The sequence below is a fragment of the Chiloscyllium plagiosum genome, unplaced genomic scaffold (assembly GCF_037043375.1).
Source record: "Chiloscyllium plagiosum isolate Xiang-an unplaced genomic scaffold, Cpla_swu_hap1 HiC_scaffold_51, whole genome shotgun sequence".
In the NCBI taxonomy this organism is placed as follows: domain Eukaryota; kingdom Metazoa; phylum Chordata; class Chondrichthyes; order Orectolobiformes; family Hemiscylliidae; genus Chiloscyllium; species Chiloscyllium plagiosum.
The window spans coordinates 2,203,426-2,210,869 of NW_028270189.1; the positions used below are offsets into that span (position 1 = coordinate 2,203,426).

Genomic DNA, 7,444 nt, shown 5'->3' on the forward strand with positions numbered 1-7,444 from the left:
GACAGTGCGGCACTCCCTCAGCACTGACCCTCTGACAGTGCCCACACCCTCAGCACTGACACTCGGACAGCGACCTCTCCCTCAGCACTGATCCTCTGACAGTGTCCACTCCCTCAGCACTGACCCTCTGACAGTGCGGCACTCCCTCAGCACTGACTCTCTGACAGTGCCCACTCTCTCAACACTGACCCTCTCACAGTGCGGCACTCCCTCAGCACTGACCCTCTGACAGTGCCACTCCCTCAGCACCGACCCTCTGACAGTGCCCACTCCCTCAGCACTAACCCTCTGACAGTGCGACTCTCCCTCAGCACTGATCCTCTGACAGTGCCCACTCCCTCAGCACTGACCCTCTGACAGTGCAGTACTCCCTCAGCACTGACCCTCCGACAGTGCGGCACTCCCTCAGCACTGACCCTCCGACAGTGCAGTACTCCCTCAGCACTGACCCTCCGACCGTGCGGCACTCCCTCAGCACTGACCCTCTGACAGCGACCACTCCCTCAGCACTGACCCTCCGACAGTGCCCACTCCCTCAGCACTGACCCTCTGACAGTGCGGCGTTCCCTCAGCACTGACCCTCTGACAGTGCCCACTCCCTCAGCACTGACCCTCTGACAGTGCCCACGCCCTCAGCACTGACCCTCTGACTGTGCTTCAGTCTGTCTGTGTTGAGCTCTCCCCTCCCACCCTCCAGGAGATCAACGTTCCCCATTGGGTGCCTGTTGGTGGTCTGGGGTATCCCTCACCAGTCCATGCACACTCACTGGACACTCTCCTGAATTGGCTTGTCACAGTCTGACCCACGCACCCCTGACCTTGCCTTCCCACAGCCCGGAGCAATGCAGATTGTGGTGTCAGAGGCAGGCTGAGGGGGTGTGGGCAGTTTCAGGAGAAGCACCCTGCCAATCCTATATGGATAGAGGCTCCTCACCTGAACTGAGAGGTGATCCTGGTCACACTGACTGTCCCCGGCTGGGCGGTCTGTGGGAGCAGGCATCGCGAGATGCGACAGGAAGTTGACAGCTTCTGTTCAGCTCTCCCTGGGAGGAAGGTTGGGCGTAGGTTTCTGTGGTTTCTGAGGGCAGCGCAGAGCGGTGACAGTGAGACGATGGGGATCTGAAGCCAGCAGCTCAGGCCAGATGTGCACACTCAGAGCAACCGCGCCCACCAGACATTGGCTCGTTCCAGCAAAACCCCACTGTCCAGACCACAGCCCTGTCATCATCCTGACATTGAGGGAGTGGGCACTGTCGGAGGGTCAGTGCTGAGGGAGTGGGCACTGTCGGACGGTCAGTGCTGAGGGAGTAGGTGCTGTCAGAGGGTCAGTGCTGAGGAGGTAGGCACTGTCGGAGGGTCAGTGCTGAGGGAGTGGGCACTGTCAGAGGGTCAGTGCTGAAGGAGCACCGCACTGTCGGAGGGTCAGTGCTGAGGGAGCGCCGCACTGTCGGAGGGTCAGCGCTGAGGGAGAGCCACTCTGTCAGAGGGTCAGTGCTGAGGGAGCGCCGCACTGTCGGAGGGTCAGTGCTGAGGGAATGGGCACTGTCAGAGGGTCAGTGCTGAGGGAGTGGGCACTGTCGGAGGGTCAGTGCTGAGGGAGTAGGTGCTGTCAGAGGGTCAGTGCTGAGGGAGTGGGCACTGTCGGAGGGTCAGTGCTGAAGGAGCACCACACTGTCGGAGGGTCAGTGCTGAGGGAGTGGGCACTGTCAGAGGGTCAGTGCTGAAGGAGCACCGCACTGTCGGAGGGTCAGTGCTGAGGGAGTGGGCACTGTGGGAGGGTCAGTGCTGAGGGAGTGCCGCACTGTCGGAGGGTCAGCGCTGAGGGAGAGCCACTCTGTCAGAGGGTCAGTGCTGAGGGAGTGCCGCACTGTCAGAGGGTCAGTGCTGAGGAATGCCGCACTGTCGGAGGGTCAGTGCTGAGGGTGTGCCGTACTGTCGGAGGGTCAGTGCTGAGGGAGTGCCGCACTGTCAGAGGGTCAGTGCTGAGGAATGCCGCACTGTCGGAGGGTCAGTGCTGAGGGAGTGCCGTACTGTCGGAGGGTCAGTGCTGAGGGAGCGGGTGCTGTCGGAGGGTCAGTGCTGAGGGGGTGTGCACTGTCAGAGGGTCAGTGCTGAGGGAGTGGGCACTGTCAGAGGGTCAGTGCTGAGGGAGTAGGCACTGTCAGAGGGTCAGTGCTGAGGGAGTGGGCACTGTCAGAGGGTCAGTGCTGAGGGAGTGGGCACTGTCAGAGGGTCAGTGCTGAGGGAGTAGGCACTGTCAGAGGGTCAGTGCTGAGGGAGTGGGCACTGTCAGAGGGTCAGTGCTGAGGGAGTAGGCACTGTCAGAGGGTCAGTGCTGAGGGAGTAGGTGCTGTCAGAGGGTCAGTGCTGAGGAGGTAGGCACTGTCGGAGGGTCAGTGGGCACTGTCAGAGGGTCAGTGCTGAGGGAGTGCCGCACTGTCGGATGGTCAGTGCTGAGGGAGTGCCGCACTGTTGGAGAGTCAGTGCTGAGGGAGTGGGCACTGTGGGAGGATCAGTGCTGAGGGAGCGCCGCACTGTCGGAGGGTCAGTGCTGAGGGAGCGCCGCACTGTCGGAGGGTCAGTGCTGAGGGAGTGCCGCACTGCCAGAGGGTCAGCGCTGAGGGAGAGCCACTCTGTCAGAGGGTCAGTGCTGAGGGAGTGCCGCACTGTCGGAGGGTCAGTGCTGAGGGCGTGCCACACTGTTGGAGGGTCAGTGCTGTGGGAGTGGGCACTGTTGGAGGGTCAGTGCTGGGGGAGTGGGCACTGTCGGAGGGTCAGTGCTGAGGGAGTGCCGCATTGTCAGAGGGTGAGGCACATTCCCCTCTCTGTATCCCATTGGAAAAACTGGACACCCCATTCCCATCTTTGTACCCCACTGAGAAAACTGGACATTCCACTCTTGTCTCTGTATCCCACTGAGAAAACTGTGCACTGTTCCCATCTCTGTATCCCACTAGGAAAACTGGACAGCATATTCCCGTCACTGTAACCCACTGGGAAAACTGAACACTGTTCCCATCTATGTATCCCACAGAGAAAACTGGACACTGTTTCCATCTCTGTATCCCACTGGGAATAACTGGACACTGTTCCTATCTCTGTGTCCCATTGGGAAAGCTGGACACTGTTCCTATCTCTATATCCAACTGGGAAAACCAGACACTGTTCCCATTTATGTATCCCACTAGCTAAACTGGACATCCCGTTCCAGTCTCTGTATCGCACTGGGCAATCTGGACACTGTTCTCGTCTCTGTATCCCACTTGAAAAACCGGTCACTATTCCCATCTCTGTATCCCACTGGGAAAACTGGACACTTCCCGTCTCTGTATCCCACTTGGAAAAGTGGTCACTATTCCCATCTCTGTATCCCACTGGGAAAACTGGACTCTTCGGTCTCTGTATTGCACTGGGAAAACTGGATACTATTCCCGTATCCATACCCCATTGGGAAAACTGGAAATCCCATTCCCGTCTCTGTTTTCACTGGGAAAACTGGGCACTGACCCTGTCTCTGTACCCCACTGGGAAAACTGGACACTGTTCCCGTCTCTGTATCCCACTGGGAAAACTGGACCCTGTTACCATCTCTGTATCCCACTGGGAAAACTGGACACTGTTCCCGTCTCTGTATCCCACTGGGAAAACTGGACCCTGTTACCATCTCTGTATCCCACTGGACTGTACACCACTCCCATCTCCGTATCCCACTGGAAAACCACACACCATTCCCATCTCTGTATCCTACTGGGAAAACTGGACAATACTCACAACTCTGAATCTCACTGGAAAAACTGTACACCGTTCCGGTCTCTCTATTTCACTCGGAATGCCGCACTTTATTCCTGTCTTGACAAACCGCTGGCAATAGTGTACACAGCTGTGGTCCCTGTCTTCCATTTGGAAAACTATACACTGTTCCAGTCTCCACATCCCACTGGGAATACTGTACACAGTCGTCTCCCTGTATCCCTCTGGGAATGCTTTGCACATTTCCTGTACACAGTTCCGGTGTCAATATCCAACTGGGAAAGCTATGTACAGATGCAGCCTTCATTACCAGCAGGGAATACCACACATAATACCGTTCTCCATGTCCCAAACTGGACATGACCTTGGGCTCTATATCCCATGGGAACTCTGGGCTCCATATTGTAATAAGGATACGCAGACAGACACGGACACCTCCATCCAACAGCTCCATGATGACCAGAATCCCAACTGCAACTAGTTAGATAGGGAGGGGGGCTGGGGCTGGAGGGGGGGACTGGGATAGGGAGGGGGGCTGGGCATGGAGGAGGGGACGGAGATAGGGAGGGGGGCTGGAAGGGGGGACAGAGATAGGGAGGGGGTGTGGAGCTGGAGGGGGGGACGGAGATAGGGAGGGGGTGCAGGGGTTGGAGGGGGGGACGGAGATAGGGAGGGGGGCTGGGGCTGGAAGGGGGTGACGGAGATAGGGAGGGGGGCTGGGGCTGGAGGGAAGGACGGAGATAGGGAGGGGGTGATGGGGATAGGGAGGGGGTGTAGAGGATAGGGAGGGGGTGACGGGGATAGGGAGGGGGTGATGGGGATAGGGAGGGGGTGACGGGAATAGGGAGGGGGTGATGGGGATAGGGAGGGGGTGTAGAGGATAGGGAGGGGGTGACGGGGATAGGGAGGGGGTGATGGGGATAGGGAGGGGGTGACGGGGATAGGGAGGGGGTGACGGGAATAGGGAGGGGGTGTAGAGGATAGGGAGGGGGTGACGGGGATAGTGAGGGGGTGACAGGGATAGGGAGGGGGTGATGGGGATAGGGAGGGGGTGACAGGGATAGGGAGGGGGTGATGGGGATAGGGAGGGAGTGACGGGGATAGGGAGGGGGTGACGGAGATAGGGAGGGGGTGACGGAGATAGGGAGGGGGTGATGGGGATAGGGAGGGGGTGACGGAGATAGGGAGGGAGTGACGGGGATAGGGATGGGGTGACGTAGATAGGGAGGGGGTGACGGAGATAGGGAGGGGGTGATGGGGATAGGGAGGGGTTGACGGGGATAGGGAGGGGGTGACGGGGATAGGGAGGGGGTGACGGGGATAGGGAGGGGGTGACAGGGATAGGGAGGGGGTGACGGGGATAGGGAGGGGATGACGGGGATAGGGAGGGGGTGACGGGGACAGGGAGGGCGTGACGGGGATATGGAGGGGGTGACGGGGATAGGGAGGGGGTGACGGGAATAGGGAGGGGATGATAGGGATAGGGAGGGGGTGACAGGGATACGGAGGGGGTGACGGGGATAGGGAGGGGGTGACGGGGATAGGGAGGGGGTGTAGAGGATAGGGAGGGGGTGACGGGGATAGGGAGGGGGTGACAGGGATAGGGAGGGGGTGACGGGGATAGGGAGGGGGTGACGGGGATAGGGAGGGGGTGACAGAGATAGGGAGGGGGTGACGGGGATAGGGAGGGGGTGACGGGAATAGGGAGGGGATGATAGGGATAGGGAGGGGGTGACAGGGATACGGAGGGGGTGACGGGGATAGGGAGGGGGTGACGGGGATAGGGAGGGGGTGTAGAGGATAGGGAGGGGGTGACGGGGATAGGGAGGGGGTGATGGGGATAGGGAGGGGGTGTAGAGGATAGGGAGGGGGTGACGGGGATAGGGAGGGGGTGATGGGGATAGGGAGGGGGTGTAGAGGATAGGGAGGGGGTGACGGGAATAGGGAGGGGGTGATGGGGATAGGGAGGGGGTGTAGAGGATAGGGAGGGGGTGACGGGGATAGGGAGGGGGTGATGGGGATAGGGAGGGGGTGACGGGGATAGGGAGGGGGTGACGGGAATAGGGAGGGGGTGTAGAGGATAGGGAGGGGGTGACGGGGATAGTGAGGGGGTGACAGGGATAGGGAGGGGGTGATGGGGATAGGGAGGGGGTGACAGGGATAGGGAGGGGGTGATGGGGATAGGGAGGTGGTGACGGGGATAGGGAGGGGGTGACGGAGATAGGGAGGGGGTGACGGAGATAGGGAGGGGGTGATGGGGATAGGGAGGGGGTGACGGAGATAGGGAGGGAGTGACGGGGATAGGGATGGGGTGACGTAGATAGGGAGGGGGTGACGGAGATAGGGAGGGGGTGATGGGGATAGGGAGGGGTTGACGGGGATAGGGAGGGGGTGACGGGGATAGGGAGGGGGTGACGGGGATAGGGAGGGGGTGACAGGGATAGGGAGGGGGTGACGGGGATAGGGAGGGGATGACGGGGATAGGGAGGGGGTGACGGGGACAGGGAGGGCGTGACGGGGATATGGAGGGGGTGACGGGGATAGGGAGGGGGTGACGGGAATAGGGAGGGGATGATAGGGATAGGGAGGGGGTGACAGGGATACGGAGGGGGTGACGGGGATAGGGAGGGGGTGACGGGGATAGGGAGGGGGTGTAGAGGATAGGGAGGGGGTGACGGGGATAGGGAGGGGGTGACAGGGATAGGGAGGGGGTGACGGGGATAGGGAGGGGGTGACGGGGATAGGGAGGGGGTGACGGGAATAGGGAGGGGGTGACGGGGATAGGGAGGGGGTGACGGGGATAGGGAGGGGGTGACAGGGATAGGGAGGGGGTGACGGGGATAGGGAGGGGGTGACGGGGATAGGGAGGGGGTGACAGGGATAGGGAGGGGGTGACGGGGATAGGGAGGGGGTGACGGGGATAGGGAGGGGGTGACGGGGACAGGGAGGGCGTGACGGGGATATGGAGGGGGTGACGGGGATAGGGAGGGGGTGACGGGAATAGGGAGGGGATGATAGGGATAGGGAGGGGGTGACAGGGATACGGAGGGGGTGACGGGGATAGGGAGGGGGTGACGGGGATAGGGAGGGGGTGTAGAGGATAGGGAGGGGGTGACGGGGATAGGGAGGGGGTGATGGGGATAGGGAGGGGGTGTAGAGGATAGGGAGGGGGTGACGGGGATAGGGAGGGGGTGATGGGGATAGGGAGGGGGTGTAGAGGATAGGGAGGGGGTGACGGGAATAGGGAGGGGGTGATGGGGATAGGGAGGGGGTGTAGAGGATAGGGAGGGGGTGACGGGGATAGGGAGGGGGTGATGGGGATAGGGAGGGGGTGACGGGGATAGGGAGGGGGTGACGGGAATAGGGAGGGGGTGTAGAGGATAGGGAGGGGGTGACGGGGATAGTGAGGGGGTGACAGGGATAGGGAGGGGGTGATGGGGATAGGGAGGGGGTGACAGGGATAGGGAGGGGGTGATGGGGATAGGGAGGGAGTGACGGGGATAGGGAGGGGGTGACGGAGATAGGGAGGGGGTGACGGAGATAGGGAGGGGGTGATGGGGATAGGGAGGGGGTGACGGAGATAGGGAGGGAGTGACGGGGATAGGGATGGGGTGACGTAGATAGGGAGGGGGTGACGGAGATAGGGAGGGGGTGATGGGGATAGGGAGGGGTTGACGGGGATAGGGAGGGGGTG

General features: G+C 61.1%; 1 protein-coding gene across 5 annotated transcripts in view; it reads right to left on the reverse strand.

The window, feature by feature from the left end:
* Positions 1-7,444, reverse strand: part of LOC122545274 (IQ motif and SEC7 domain-containing protein 1-like) — a 307,064-nt gene that overhangs the window by 143,906 nt on the left and 155,714 nt on the right. For 2 of the 5 annotated variants that reach the window (XR_015755540.1, XM_087985251.1), the window contains exon 1: positions 935-1,064. The exons of the other annotated variants lie outside the window; for them this stretch is intronic. The gene's annotated coding sequence lies outside the window, so the exon portion shown is untranslated. Of the gene's footprint in view, positions 1-934; positions 1,065-7,444 lie in introns of those variants that run through there. 5 annotated transcript variants of the gene reach the window in all.